Below are 16,605 nucleotides of genomic sequence, written 5' to 3' on the forward strand. Positions count from 1 at the left end.
TCTTAACAATAGATGACGAAACAAAAGAATGAGTTGCCAACGAATTAATTAATGCTTTAACTAGCACAGGGTTAATAGAAAAGTACCAGAATCTATATCGGCAGATCGTTCATCCTCATTCTGATTCATCATGTACAACTTTCCTGGAGCTTTATTTGGGTTGTTGTTATCATTTGCAGGCTTATTATAGTTCTCTTGATTGTCTTGTGCCCCTCCAGGCTTTGAATTTTGACCTCCAGACTTGTTAAACCTCACATGGTTTCCACTGGCCTCCATTACTATTTTGTTCCTTTCTGTGCTTAGTGAAGCACTCATACTCCCTATGCCCCCTTTTCTGACAATAGTTGCAGGTCACTAGTTCTCCTTTGCAGTTCTTACCAGGGTGATTGCTACTGCACATCTTGCAATGATGCACTCTCTTACATTGATTCGAGTCGTTGTGGTGCCCCTGATTGCTTCTTCCTTGAAAATTTCCATTTCCACTCTCATTCCTATTCACGTTTCTATTCTTCTTGAAATTCCCTCGGTTTTTCCCAGCATCAAACTCTTTTCTTTTCTCCCCAACAACATTTTTCTTGTCCCTTCTAGACTGTAAACCATGAATATGGGCGGTTCTGAACACATTCTCTAAAGGTGTAAAGGTTTCTCCACCTAATCCCAACTGGATCTCATCGGTCAACCCTTGCTCAAACATCTGAGCCTTTATCTCCTATGTGGCTACAACCTCAGGTGTAAACTTCGACAACGCTATAAATTTGCTATAATATCCAGCAATGGTCATACTCCCCATCCCAAGGTTTATGAATTCCTGCGCTTTTCGTTTTGTTATAAAAGGAGGATAAAACTTTTCCCTCAATGCAACAACAAATGAGTCCCAATTAAATCCCTCGGCAGTACTTAGCCTAGTTTCATTCTTTCTCCACCACAGATCGGCTTCATCTTTTAGGTAAAGGACAGCTTGACCTACTCTCATACTCCTAGGGCAACTCACAGCCTCAAACAGTTTCTCAAACTCCCTAATCCAATTTTCTAAGAAGGTAGGGTCTGATTGCCCCTTGAAGTATGGTGGCTTAACTTTCGCAAGCCTTTCAAACATGTCCCCTGCAGAATCGGGGCGCTCAGTTCTTTCCTGGGTCAATTTTTCCGCCAAGAGGCGAATATCATCAGCTAGGTCATTATTGTTGGCCATCCTAGAGTGCGACCTGTGAGTAATATATTCTATTTTAGGTTCGAAACTTCACTTAACATTATCCTAGCAATGTATTCACATCTAAACACCACTTTCTTCACAAAAATATCAGTGATCTCTATATCGATCCTTCTCGAGAGATCCTATGTTGGTATACTTAGAAAGAAATATTTTATTTCTGAAATAAACAATTTCAGGTCTCACTAATGACTTCCCAACCAAATCATAATCAAAATTTGATAACACAATAAGTTTGGTGGAATCAAACAATTTCTATGCACATTTACATGCAACACTTAAACATTTAACACATGCACATAGCAATTAACTTCTTATGCTAGCAATTAACTACTAATGCACATATAATTCTATCCTATATGCCCTTTCCTATATTACCCATCTCTCATAATAAATCATAATAGGTCAAACATTGAAAAATTTAAAGAATAAAACAAGAACGATTAGTAAGAAAAAAAAAAGTTTACTAAACGAATTAATAATAAACGAATAAATAAAATAAAGAAATTTTATTATTATTATTATTATTATTATTATTTTAAACGAATAATTATTAAGAATTTTTTTATTAACGAATAAATAATAAACGAATAAATATTTATTAAACGAATAATTATTAAACGAATAAATATACTTAAGGAATAAGATTTTTTTTTTTTTCCGAATATATTTAATTTAATTTCGAAAATAAAGAAAAACGTACTTAATTCACATAAACGAAAAGTTTCGAATAAATAAGTTAATTCCGAACTTAAATAAGAAATATTAATATACTTTCAAACAAAATAAAATGAATTTGGTCCCCCAAAAAAAAAGTACGCATTTTTTAATGATATAATAAGTAGAAGTTCAATTCTAGGAAATTCGTTTTAGAAAAATAGCTAGTTTAGGCGCCTAAAAATTATTGAAGTAAAACCATAAGCTTCTAGATACCACTTTGTAACACCCCGACAATTCTCTCTTTTCTAAAATAACATTTTAATATAAAACGTAGAGAATTATCAAGGCATTATCGCCCGTGTGAAAACGTAACGACTTATTCCGAATTTTGCAGCGGAAAACATAAAACTAACTTTAGGTTTATAAATATTCGATTACATATTAAGTCCAAAACAATAAGGAAATACGAATAGTACGACAATTTCAAACCCAAGTTAACAAACCAAATCACTTAATAAAACAAATATAGCTACAAGCTCTCTAATCCCGATCCCAATGATGCATCATCTTCAAACCTGTAAATGGGCAACGCTTATTGATCCTTAGAGACTGCTCACCAAAGTTGGGTCATCATAGAATCAATAAGGCATAGCCATGATCAACACACACAAACAAAGCACGTAATCAGCAAGGCTGAGTACTACATACTAAAAGCAATAATAATCCTAACATGATACTATCAAACGAACCATCCTATCATGATACTAATAAACATAAATAAGGGAAGACAAAACATGATAATTTGACGACCATACTTAACTAGACTAGGCTAAACTGGACTAGACTTTTATAACAATAATATTATTTTAATTGAAATAGGCAATGGACCGAGTTTTCTAGCTAGAAGCTTCACTAAGGAAGACGAGGTACGGGCGCGACTCCGTAACCTCAGTGACCTGCGATATCGAGGAACGTTTGAATAAAAATAGGACACGGTGATCAATCCGGTCCGAGATAAAGGCCATGGGCTACCACCATGAACCCCAACTCCTGTTTGTCCGTCACTTTAGACGTGCACAGTCTAAATCTATTGCTATTCAGTTTCACTTTACATGATTTACAAATTGAAACCCTGTTATGACTCAACAATCACATAAGGCATACAATCCACATTTATTCACAACTGTTTTTATCTTGGAATTAAGTAAGTGATCACAAAGGTGTCAAACAAGACTCATTCCAATTAAATCCAACCTTTCCTTTAATACTGATCAACCCCTCTATATGGGTATAAGGTTTCAACTTACTAAACAAGGTCCTCGACCCTCATAAAGTAGTGAAAAGCTAAAAGAGAACAATAATCAATCGATCTGAATCAATATATATAAAATAATCTAGTGTTCCCAATCAAACATGTTTGCATCAATCATCTACTAACATGTTATAATCCTCATAACGAAATATATATGTTCAACATGTCCATCCAACATTATTAAACATGAAATTCCAACACAATCAAGTTCATCAACAAATTTCAACTTGGTTTCAACAGATAACACACATTCCAAGCACACAGGTATGTACGTACCTTGTGTAACAAACTGCAAGACCACTTTAATAATTCAAAGTCGCCTACAGAGAATTCTCCGCCTAAAAACAACCAACAAGGATTCCAAATCAACTTCTAATCGTTCACAGCTATAATAGCACATTCTAACTACATCCCAAACATATTTAGAACTTTTCTCCAATAACAAAACTTGAACATTTGATTTCCTAGCATCATAATTATTGAATTAATTATTGAAATTCGTTGAAAACTCTTCAAAGCATCATACTTAAATTTTCAGCAATATAAACTCGTTTAAAACTTTGCCAAGGCCAATTTAACATGCCTAGAACGTTGAAACAATAATTTTAATAATCCATACTCAACCTACCATGATTTACAATCATAAAAACCTTGAATTTTCATACTTTAAATATTCAAAAAAAATTAATATTTCAATGTAATTAGGAAATCCGAAAATTAAATATATTATTTGAACATACTATATAAATCTGAAAATCCAATTAACTCATAAAAATCATAGATTTATTAAATCAAATCATAAATTAAAACAAAATAAAATCAAAATATTTAGTTTACTTAGGGTTTAAGAAATAACCAAGAAAAGAGGGAGAGTTTGGGCGGCCGGCGGCTGAGTCGCGGCAGCAGGTGGTCGCAAAGGTGGCTGCAAGTAAGGCCGGCGGCACACGTTGGTGGTGGCTGTGAGGACGAGCAAAGTCAGCCACGAAAAACAATAAGGGAAAGGAAGAAAACGAAAAGGATAGGAAAGAATAAGGAGGAGGGTTCTACCGTGCGGTGGCCGGCAGTCAGGGTTGCGCTGACGGCGGCAGGATGCTCGGCGGCAGCAAGTTCGCGGAGGATTCTGGTTCGAACAACAACAGTGAATGAGGATGGGAACAAACCGAAAGATACAAGAGGAACGAGGGAGAAAGGGAGGGCGACGAACAAGTGGTGAGAGGCCTTACCGGCGACGACGGTTGATGTAGGTCCGGCGGTTGGCTAGCGACGGTCGTGAAGGGAGGACAGAAAACGGCAGTGTGGGGGATGAGGTTTGAGTTCACGTGAAACAGAGAGAAGGAACAAGAGGAGGGCTTTGATTTGTTTTACGTGAAATAGTTTGGGTGATGGTTTGAGGTTTGGGTTTTGATGTTGGGCTTTCCCAAGTAGGCTAGAATTAGGATTTGGCTTTTATGATTCGAATCCAAAACTGAATAGGATCGTTTTCTAAATTCAATCAATTTTCGTAATTCAAATTCTTTTCAACTTAAAATTCTAAAATTATTTTCGATTTCGTAAATCGTTGAAAATATTAAAATGTAATAAATAAATATACGTTAATTATATATTTATTTCTAAAATTCATAAATTCTTATTTAAATATATTAAATATACGTTAAAATATATAAATAAATTACGGGGGATTACATTAGGCATCTAGACACAAACTCGGCAACTTCCCGTTTCATATTAGGCCACCAATAGATTTGCTTCAGGTCTTTGTACAACTTGTCACCCCCAGGGTGCACAGAATATGGAGTATTATGCCCCTCATCCATAAGATGTCTCTTGAGTTCTTCACACTTCTGTGGTACACACCATCTCCCTTTGAACCTCAAACTACCATCTTCATGAATCTTGAAATCTACTTCTTTCCCTTGTCCCATCTTGACTTTCTCTAATCTCCTCGAATATAGACAACCCCAACGATAATGCACTTAGTTTTGCTTTGGTTTCCCCAGGATTTACTATTTCCAGGCTAAGTCTCTGCATGTCTCGACACAACTCTTCAGGCACTACCAAGACATTCATACTATGGCTAGATTTCCTACTCAATGCATCGACAACTACATTTGCTTTCCCTTCATGGTACTGAATGTTCAAATCATAGTCCTTGATCAACTCTAACCATCTTCTTTGTCTCATGTTGAGATCTTTCTGGGTGAAAATGTATTTTAGGCTTTTGTGGTCTGTGAAGATCTTACATGTTGCCCCATAGAGGTAATGTCTCCAAATTTTCAAAGCGAAAACAATCGCAGCTAGCTCTAGATCGTGGGTAGGGTAATTAGCCTCATATGGTTTCAATTGACGCGACACATACGCAATCACCTTCCCATTTTGCTGTAACACACACCCCAACCCATTCTTCGACGCATCACTATATACCTCAAACCCTTCATTCCCATCAGGCAAGGTCAAAACAGGTGCTGAGGTTAAACGCTCTTTGAGAATTTGGAAGGCTTCCTCACATTTTTCGCTCCACTCAAATTTTGATTCTTTCTTCATCAAGTTGGTCATGGGCCTTGCTATCTTTGAGAAATCTCTCATAAATCTCCTATAATAACCAGCTAGACCTAAGAAACTCCGAATATCAAACACATTCTTCGGAGTAGGCCACTCACTCACAGCTTGAATCTTGGCAGGATCCACAGAGACTCCTTCCTTTGACACATAATGTCCCAAAAATGCTACCTTTTCCAGACGAAACTCACACTTAGAGAACTTTGCATACAACTGGTTCTTCCTAAGCGTCTCCAAGATAACCCTCAAATGCTCATCATGTTCCTTTTCATTCCTCGAATAGATCAGAATATCATCAATGAATACCACCACAAACTTATCTAGGAATTCATGGAAAATCCTATTCATCAAATCCATAAATATGGCGGGTGCATTGGTTAACCCAAAAGGCATTACTGTAAACTCATAATGGCCATAACGAGTCCTAAATGCAGTCTTAGGAATGTCTTTCTCAGCTACCCTCAATTGGTGATATCCCGAACGCAAATCAATCTTTGAGAATACACTTGCCCCGTTCAACTGGTCAAACAGGTCATCTATCCTAGGCAAAGGATATTTGTTTTTGATTGTTACATTGTTCAACTCCCTATAATCAATACATAGCCGCATACTCCCATCTTTCTTTTTGACAAACAATACTGGAGCTCCCCACGGTGATGCACTAGGCCTAATGTACCCCTTGTCGAACAAGTCCTGCAATTGGGTCTTTAACTCACTCATTTCTGGGGGCGCCATCCTATAAGGTGCTTTGGATATAGGTGCAGTTCCGGGATTTAACTCTATGGTAAACTCAAGGGCTCTAGCAGGTGGCATACCCGGAATCTCATCCGGAAATACATCTACGAATTCGCTTACGATTGGAACATCTTCTATCTTCACCCAAACTTCTTTACTTACATCTTGGACACTACAGAAAAATAGTTCACACCCTTTATTGACCAACTTCCTCACTTGCATTGCAGAGATCACCCCAAAGTTCTTAGACTTCCCAAAACGCCTATATGATATCGATTTCCCAGTAGAGTTCTGTAGGCTTACTTTCTGAATTTCACAATCTATCCTGGCGTTGTATAAGCTTAGCCAATCCATACCCAGAATCACATCTAGGTCCCCCAAACTAAATTCTATCAAATTAGATGGAAAAGTGCAATCTTTTATCTTCAAAGGCAAGTTCTTAAATAATTTCGTACACCTTATTGTTGCACCATTAGGCATACTAACAGGTAAATCAATTGCCTCAAAATCTACTAACTTCAAACTTTTAACAATAGAGGTCGAAATAAAAGAATAAGTTGCCCCTGAATCAAACAATGTTTTAACAGGTAAGGAGTTGATAGAGAAAGTACCCGAAACTACATCTGCAGAACGTTCACCTTCATTTCTACTCATTACGAACAGCTTCCCCGGAGCCTTGTTGTTATTGTTGTTCCCATTGGCAGGTTTGTTTTGGTTTCCCTGGTTATTTGGTGCCCCAACAGGCTTCGAACCTTGGTTCCCCGAATGGTTAAACCCTGGTTTCCCTTGGTTACTACTCCCACTACCATTCTGCTCTCTCTTCTGCTTTGTAAAGCACTCATACTCTCTATGCCCCTTCTTACGACAGTAGTTGCAAATTACCAATTCCCCCTTACAGTCCTTCCCAGGGTGATTGTTGTTGCACATCTTACAGTGATGCACTCTGTTAGGTTGGTTTTTGTTGGTGTAGTTATTCCCCTGGTTATTTCTTCCTTGAAAGTTACCATTGCCATTACCATTCCCATTTCCATTTCTATTCCTTTTGAAGTTCCCCTGACTTCCCCCAACATTAAACTCTTTCCTTTTATCCCCAACAACAACATTCTTCTTGTCTCTCCTGGTCTGCAGGCCATAAATATGAGTAGCTCTCCCATACACAATGTCTAAGGACGTGAAGGTTTCCCCGCCTAATCCCAGTTGGATCTCATCGGTTAACCCCTGCTCAAACCTCTGAGCCTTTAGCTCTTCAGTAGCTACCACCTCAGGTGCAAACCTCGACAAAGCTATAAACTTACTGTAGTATTCAGCAATGGTCATATTCCCCATCCTAAGGTTGATAAAGTCCTGGGCTTTCTGCTTCCTCATAAAAGGAGGATAAAACTTCCCCCTCAAAGCAACAATAAAAGAATCCCAATTGAATCCCTCAGCAGCACTTAGTCTAGTCCCATTTTCCCTCCACCAAAGGTCGGCCTCATCTTTCAGGTAGAGGACAGCTTGGCCTACTTTCATATGCTCAGGACAGTTTACCGCCCCAAATAGTTTCTCAAACTCCCTGATCCAGTTTTCAAGGAAGGTGGGGTCTACCTGCCCCTTAAAGTATGGTGGCTTAACTTTCGCAAGCCTTTCAAACATGTCCCCTGCAGAATCGGGGCGCTCAGTTCTTTCCTGGGCTAGTTTTTCCGCCAAGAGGCGAATAGCAGCAGCTAGGTCATTATTACTGGCCATCCTAGAGCGCGACCTGAAATTAATATACTCTAATTCAGGTTCAAAACTTTACTTATATTATCCTCTAGCAATGCAATATCACATCAACATTCAAAATTCACACAAAATGAATAATCATGCAAAACATTCAACTGAGAGACAAGGAATAACTTCAATCATCACGAATAATAAGGTAGAGTAAAAGAAAAAAACATTCCCCTTGCATGCCCGTAATAAACTTTGATCCTTTAGATAGTCAATAATCTAACTTTTATTCCTCAGAAGAATGTCGATAACAATCCTAAATATTAACACACACCTGTTCTCAAAATAAAGTAAAAAGGTTCTACGATATAAACATAAACTATGGTTGGGCGAATTGTCCAACATTTTTCTCACACACAACTAAATATGTAAGCAAGGCTAAAGAGAGACATCATCAGACTTGTCCTTTGATTCGCTATAATCTTTTAGGGTGAACAACTCATATTTAAGTTCATCATCATCATCCATATCAAAATAATAAGCTTCTTTTCTTGGCCTTGAGGATCTTCGTAGACCTTGAAGTTGATGATTATCTTCTTCGGGCTCAGGCTCAGGCTCAGGTTCAGGCTCAGGCTCAGGCTCAGGCTCGAATTCAAACTCAATCTCAGGCTCAGAATCAGATTCAACCCTCAGAAAAGCTTTGTAGATATCCATTTTTGTTTGACCCACAGCACGGTCATACTCACGAATCGCCTCATCATCACTACCATATGCACTTGTTTTCATTACTTCGCGACAAATGTGCTCTAGACTACGAATTCTACTGTTGTCAGGTTCATAATTCATCACATTTTCATCATCGCTCAGAACAATAGGGTTAAAGTTGCTCCCTACTCTATTTTCTTCTATGCCAGACATGATTAGTAATCTATAACAATTAAACATAGTTTCTATGTTAGTAATTAGTACTCTCACTTACCGTATGATCCCACAATACACAATAAGTAAGAATATATAGCAATCGCAAAGCATAGGAAAGACACAACAGTTAGCAGGTAGAGAAAGTACAATCATGTTGACATAATGCAGACACAATGCTTCTATTCTATATGCCCTTTCCTATGCTACTCATCTCTCAAAATAATCATAATATATCAAACATTGAAGCATAAAAGAATAAAACGAGAATGATTTATAAGAATTAATTTGATTAAACGAATAGTTATTTAAACGACAAATAATTAATAAATGAATAAAATATTTTTTTTTATTTTTTATATTTTTTTTTCACGGTACTGTAGCAGCAGCAGAATTTTTTTATTTTTTTTTATTTTTTATAATTCCAAAAATATTAATTTAAATTTCAAAAAAAGAAACGAAATACATTAATTCACATAAACAAGAACGTATTTCAAAGCACGTAATTCCAGAGTCAATTTAAAATAAATTCAGACATTTCTAACTAATAACTTTCAATTTATTCACTAGTTGTTGTTTAATTCAACGAAATTCTTTTTACGTAACTAATTAGTTAGTTAGGCGCCTAAAATTTAAAAAGGTAGACACAAAATGTCGGTAAAACCTTTAGCTCAAAAATACCACTTTGTAACACCCCGACAATTCCCTTTTTCTAAAACAACCCTTTTATAAATATAACTATAGAGAATTATCAAAGTATTATCGCCCGTGTGAAAACGTAACGGCTTATTCAGAATTTTGCAGCGGAAAACATAAAACTAACTTTTAGGTTCATAAATAATCGATTACATATTAAATCCAAAACCAATTAACGAAAATAAGGAAATACGAATAGTACGACAAATTTCAAATCCAAGTTAACAAACCAAATCACTTAATAAAACAAATATAACTACAAGCTCTCTAATCCCGATCCCAATGATGCATCATCTTCAAACCTGTAGATGGGAAACGCTTATTGATCCTTAGAGACTGCTCACCAAAGATGGGTCATCACAGGATCAATAAGGCATAGCCATGATCAACACACACAAACAAAGCACGTAATCAGCAAAGCTGAGTACTACATACTAAAACAATAATAATCCTAACAAGATACTATTAAACGAACAACCCTAACATGATACTAATGAACATAAATAAGGGCAAACCAAACATGATAATTTGACGACCATACTTGACTAGACTAGGCTAAACTTATCACACTCATATTATTTTAAATGAAATAGGCAATGGACCGAGTTTTCTAGCTAGATGCTTCACTAAGGAAGACGAGGTACGGGCGCGACTCCGTAACCTCAGTGACCTGCGATATCGAGGAACGTTTGAATAAAAATAGGACACGGTGATCAATCCGGTCCGAGATAAAGGCCATGGGCTACCACCATGAACCCCAACTCATGTTTGTCCGTCACTTTAGACGTGCACAGTCTAAAGCTATTGCTACTCAGTTTTACTTTACATGATTTACAAATTGACACCCTGTTATGACTCAACAATCACATAAGGCATACAATCCACATTTATTTACAACTGTTTTTATCTTGGAATTAAGTAAGTGATCACAAAGGCATCAAACAAGACTCATTCCAATTAACTCCAATCTTTCCTTTAATACTGATCAACCCTGTATATGGGTATAAGGTTTCAACTTACTAAACGAGGTCCTCGGCCCTCATAAAGTAGTGAAAAGCTAAAAGGGAACAACAATCAACTAATCTGAATCAACATATACAAAGTAATCTAGTGTTCCCAATCAAACATGTTTGCATCAATCATCCATACTAACATGTTATAATTCTCAAAGTGCAATATAGGTTTAATATGTCCATCCAACAGTATTAAACATGCAATTTCAACCTGACTAAGTTCATCAACGATATCAACATAACCAAGTTCATCAACAATTCAACATGGTTTCAACAATTAGCACACATTCCAAGCACACAGGTATGTACGTACCTTGTGTAAACAAACTGATAGGCCACTTTAACACTTTCAAAAGTCGCCTAAAGAGAATTCTCCGCCTAAACAACCAACAAGTAATCTCAATCAATTTCTAATCATTGACAACCATAATAAAGCATTCTAAATGCATCCTAAACATATTTAGAACTTTCCCCAATATCAAAACTTGAACATTTGCTTTCCTAGCATCATAATTATTGAACTAGTGATTGAAATTCGTTGAAAACTTTTGCAAACATCGTACTTTAAATTTTCAGCAATATAAATTCATTTAAAAGCTTCACCAAGGTCAATCTACGTTCCTAGTATCTCAAAACAACCAATTCAATAATTCATATTCAACCTATCATGATTAATAATCATAAAACCTTGAATTTCATACTTTAGACAATCAAAAACCAATATTTCAATGTAATTAGATAATCTGAAAATTAATAACTTTATTATAAAATTCATATAATCTTAAATTTATAATTTTAATCACAAAACCCATAACTTTAATTCAAGAAAACATAATTCAAATTAATAAATCATGATTAAGCCCTAATTTAATTTTAATTAATCAAAACTGAAAATTAATTCGTTTTTAATCTCAACATCAAATCTGAAAATCATATTCACCATAAACATTATAAATTTAATTTAAGAACATAATCTAAATTAACAAGCTTTAATTTAAAATAATTAGTTAATTAGGGCTTAAGAAAGTAACCAATTCAAGAGGGGGAGAAGGGAGCTGGCCGGCGGACGGTGAAGGCAAGGGCTGGAAACGGTGGCTGTGTGCGGTGGTCGTGGCCTGGGTCACGGTTTGCTGCGCGAAAACGAAGGGAATCGAGCCATGAGAATAAGAACGAAAATAAAAGAAATAAAAGAAAAGGAGGAAGGAGGAGAAGCTTGAAGAAGAAGAAGGAGTTACCGCGCTAGGTGGTCGGCTGGGTCGCTGTCGCGGTGGTGCGGCGGCTGGCGGCGAGTAGTGAAGGCGGGAGAGGGCTGAGTTGTGCGTGAATTGCAGTAGGAGGGTTTCTCTTTTTTTTTTTTCTTTTGGTTTCACGTAAGAATAGAGGAGAGAAGGGGGAGAGGAGTATTTTTGTTGGGTTTATTGGTTTGGGCTTTTGCCCAATTGGGCTAGGAGTAGGAATTTAGGTTGATGAATCCAAAATGTTTAGTACTTGTTTTCTAATTTCAATAAAACGTGGTTTCGAAATTCAAATTCGTTTTAAAGTAAAATTCGAAAATACATTTTGATTTCATAATAAAGTATTCGAAATGAAATAGAATAATTACATTTCAATTACATATTCGTTTCCAAAATCCGTAAATTATGTTTAAATATATATTAGATATATTAAATATTCGTTAAAGTATATAAATAAAATTACGGGGGATTACACCTGCTGCTGCTTCGTTCCTTCGTCCGCGCGCGCACACACATCTTGTGTGTGTGTTTTTGTTCGTTCGTTTAATTCTTTCGCCCAATCACATTAATTCGTGGTTGTTCCGTGCTATGGGCCGAATTGGTATAATTCTCTTCTTCCTTACCTATTCTATTTAAATTCTGTATTTTAAATTATATTATTATTATTATTATTTTGAATAATTAAAATGTTGGGAATCGGTTATGAACACCGTGCTTTGAGGATTTATGTGTTTTGATTCATTAGGCTTGTTTTAATTATTAAAGCATGAATTTTCAGATTCTTTTATTTAATAAAGAATTGATTTTTGTGATGTTAAATTGGTTTTATTGGGATTTTTAAGTTAGGGTTTTAACCTAGACCTAATGAGTCAATTGATTAGCATAATTAGGTGATGATTTTAATTATGATAATCAATTATATTTTCAGATTTATATAAAGGCTTAAAGTGTTGATTTTTATTGATTTTAAAGGCGGAAAAAGTATACTAGGGATTGGTTTTGCAAATTGAGACGACTATTTTATTGAAGAACGATTGAATTCTAAAGTTTAAATAAGGTTTAAGATTTTATAAAGTTGATGGAAATTTAATGAACATGGAAATAACTTAAGTTTCATTATTTTGGTGATAGGAGGTGATATCTAAGTGAGTGCTCGTATTGCAAAGTGGCCCCTACGCTTAGGTATTCAAGGTACGTACAAGTCTAGGGCGACCACACCATTTGTCAAGAGAATTGCATGATTGTGTTGACGTGAATTATATTATGTGGATTCATGTTTATTATGGTGAACGATCATGTGAATTATGATGTTGGATTTATTGGATTATTTGTTGAACAAGCATGTTGGGACTATTATGAGTATGGATTTCATTGTCAATCATGTTGTTCAATATTTATGCATGTATGGTTTGTTTCACATGCAAGGGATGGATTATTTATTATTATGCTATTGTACGGGATGTCTAGCATACTTTAAGCCAATTATTCGTACCTCGTTGTACTATTTATTTTACCAAATGTGAAGGGTTAGCTCACGTAAGCCACCGCACATGTAGGGTTCAGTTGGAAATATTATATGAAGTGAATTAGGATTTGTCGTGCAAGGGCACAACCCTCATGTTAATGGGAATGATGTGGAATCTCACTGTTGTGAGGAGGAACCTGGTAGTAATTTCACAAGTGTCTGGCTTTGATGATCACAGGTCCTAAAGCATTAAAATAAGATTGTTTTGGTTGTTGTTTATTAATTGTATGTGTGTATGTTGTTGAGTCTTGAGTTCACCTTTAATAAAATATTAATAAACGTAAAGTGCAACCAGAACAAGCTTCAAAACTCTTGGAACGTATATACCTCGAGTATGAATAATGGGAGGAGACTTGCCGGAAAGCTTGATCTCCTACTAATGATACAAGACGTTGTTTCATTTATATTATGCGCAGGAATTCCGTCGATATGGCCCGACACTCGGTATGGCCCGATTTTATTATTTATTATTTGGTGTATGGTTGGCTCCCATCACCCTTCCTTTATGGAATATTCTTTGGCCCGTTCGAAGCTTATTCTAATTAAATTGTGAGTCAAGAGTCGAGTCTTGTATTCATGCTTTGTTTGTTAATTCCTAAATGGCTTTTGCATGTTGATTAGCACTTAGTGAGTGATGCATATTTATAGTTTTGTTTCGCTCTATTCTTGTAAGTACTCAGCGTTTGCTGACTACGTGCTTTGTGTTTTTGGTCATGGTGATATGCATGTTTTATATAGTATTTTTACCCCCGTCCCTTAGTACTTTTATGTGTCAAACGTGCTCTTAGGAGCCGTTTCTAGTACTAATGTGTGTTATTGAGTGTGCCTTGAGTTTCAGGTTTGATTATGAGAAATTGGTCGTTTTAGACCCGTTTCATTGTTGATCTAGGCCACTATATGAGTCCGAGAAGTTCGGGACCTCCATCGTCGACTTTCGGGAGCCTTGGATGCTTATGGTTGAGCCCCGGGAGTTAGACTCAGTGATATGGGCGAGCTACATTGAAGATTGCAAATCGCCCTGGAAGCTGAGGGCGAAATGCAACCATCGGGAGGAATTATAAGCAATATGGAATCATCAACGCGCGCCCGATCGGGCGCAGCTCGCCCGATCCGGATCGGGCGGTCAATCTGGAGGCTGAATGGAGAGTTCACAGCCGACTATCGAGTGGATCGCCCGATCGGGCGAAGCGACGCCCGATCGGGCGACGCCAACCCCCAGCACTTATGTGCGAGTTTTCTTTCCGTTTTTTGGGCTTTATTTTGGGCAAACTATATAAGCAAGCCTTAATTGTATTTAGAGAACACTTTATTTTCTAGTATTGAAGGTTAGTATTATTTCCTTAGCCTAATTTTCTCTCTAGTTTATGCAAAAACACTTAGTTAATTCTCAATAAAAATTCAAGCTTTCAATTCCCTTGTTTATTTCTTTGTTTATTGTCAACATGCTTGAGTAGTCTAATTTCTAGGGTTGGGGATCCATGAATAATATGAAGGGATGATTGAATCATTATGATGGTTGGATTGTAATTGATTCCTATTGATTGGTTTATTTCACTATGCAATTAGATTTGCGCAGGTTTAATTGTGGTAGTTATGCAATATCAAATTAAGATTCGAGAGATGCAATTTGATGTTTAGGCTTGTGTCAATAGGTAGAATTAGAGTTAATACGTAGCGAGAGCCCGTTAATTCTAAGTCTATGATTAGTATCGACTTGAGAGAGCATGCTAATCTAATTAATTACTTTGTTGATTATCGTGATTGTTCAATGTCCTGGATTATTATTTGTTGGAAAACCTATACCCTAGATTCTCTAATATATTGATTCATTCTTGTTTAATATTCGTTCGTAGTTTTAGTATACAAACCATCAACCAACTTTGTTCACAATAGTCTAGATTAATTAATTGATAGTAGAAAGAACGCCTGTTTCCCTGTGGATTCGATCCTGACTTCCCTTGCTACCTAGCTAGTGGACCTTAGGTTATTTTTGATTAGGTAATACGACTTTAGCCTGTCAAATTTTGGCGCCGTTACCGGGGAAACGGTTTTATTTTCTGTTGTTGATTGCTTACCCTAGATTATTGTTTGTTACTACTCAAGGAACTCACGTTCCTTGAGACCGGATCTCACATTGTTTTGTAGTCTTTGTCTATGCCCAGGACCGTAGGTACTAGTAATCTTACTCCATTCGATCCTGAGCCCGAAAGAACCTTTCGTAGACGAAGAACTTTCATTGCACAGTGTGGGAATTACTCTGATTCTGATCATAATATTGGCGATCTTTTTCCTTCAGATACAGATTCAGTTTCAGAGATAGAGATGGGTGACGAAAATCTGATACCGCCACCTACCCCACGGCTTACAGACTATTCTAAGCCAAGTCTGTCTGTGCTACCAAAGGCGATCATGCCTTCTATTGCAGCTGAGACCTTCAAGATTGAGCCTGCATTCATTAACATGATCGAGAGACGCCAGTACGGTGGGGAACCAGGTGAAGATCCGAATCTTCACATTCAGTCCTTTATCCAATATTGCTCCACCATCAAGCAAAAGGGATTGACTCCGGAACAGACTATGGAGATACTTTTCCCGTTCTCTTTGAGTGGGAAAGCTAAACTGTGGATTAATGGGTTGAATCGGGCGGCTTTGAAAATAAATAATTGGGAATCCTTGGCTCTTGCTTTTTATGTTAAATATTTTCCACCTGAGAAAACGGCTCGTCTGAGGGGTCAGATATTAGGTATCTCACAACAAGCGGATGAGAGTTTGTTCGAGGTCTGGGAGAGATTCAAGGATATGCAAAGAGAATGCCCGCACCATGGTTTGGAAGATTGGTTCTTGATTCAGCAGTTTTATAATGGTCTGGGCAATGAGTCTAGATGTTTGTTGGATTCAGCTGCAAGTGGGAGGTTCATGCAACTTGAGGTGCCTAGAGCTATGGAGGTGATTGAGGAGATAGCCATTCACAATGCCCAGTATGGAAATCCTAGAGGTCTATCTAACAGGGGTGGTAAGCATGATTTAAATTCTATTGAACAATTAACTGCCCAATTGAC

At 36.8% G+C, this 16,605-nt stretch overlaps 1 long non-coding RNA gene and 1 other non-coding gene across 2 annotated transcripts; both read right to left on the minus strand.

The window, feature by feature from the left end:
* Positions 1–2,226: 2,226 nt before the first annotated feature.
* LOC130461902 (uncharacterized) lies at positions 2,227–4,535 on the minus strand. The gene is made up of 5 exons (XR_008921909.1): positions 4,403–4,535; positions 4,227–4,299; positions 4,036–4,136; positions 3,456–3,517; positions 2,227–2,476 (listed from the first exon to the last, which is right to left on the minus strand). It is a non-coding gene; the product is annotated as an uncharacterized lncRNA (long non-coding RNA).
* An 11,732-nt stretch (positions 4,536–16,267) lies between these two features.
* Positions 16,268–16,374, minus strand: LOC130462131 (small nucleolar RNA R71). The gene has a single exon (XR_008922272.1). It is a non-coding gene; the product is annotated as a small nucleolar RNA R71 (small nucleolar RNA).
* Between the last annotated feature and the right edge of the window lie 231 nt (positions 16,375–16,605).

Source organism: Spinacia oleracea, chromosome 5 (assembly GCF_020520425.1).
Source record: "Spinacia oleracea cultivar Varoflay chromosome 5, BTI_SOV_V1, whole genome shotgun sequence".
In the NCBI taxonomy this organism is placed as follows: Eukaryota; Viridiplantae; Streptophyta; class Magnoliopsida; order Caryophyllales; family Amaranthaceae; genus Spinacia; species Spinacia oleracea.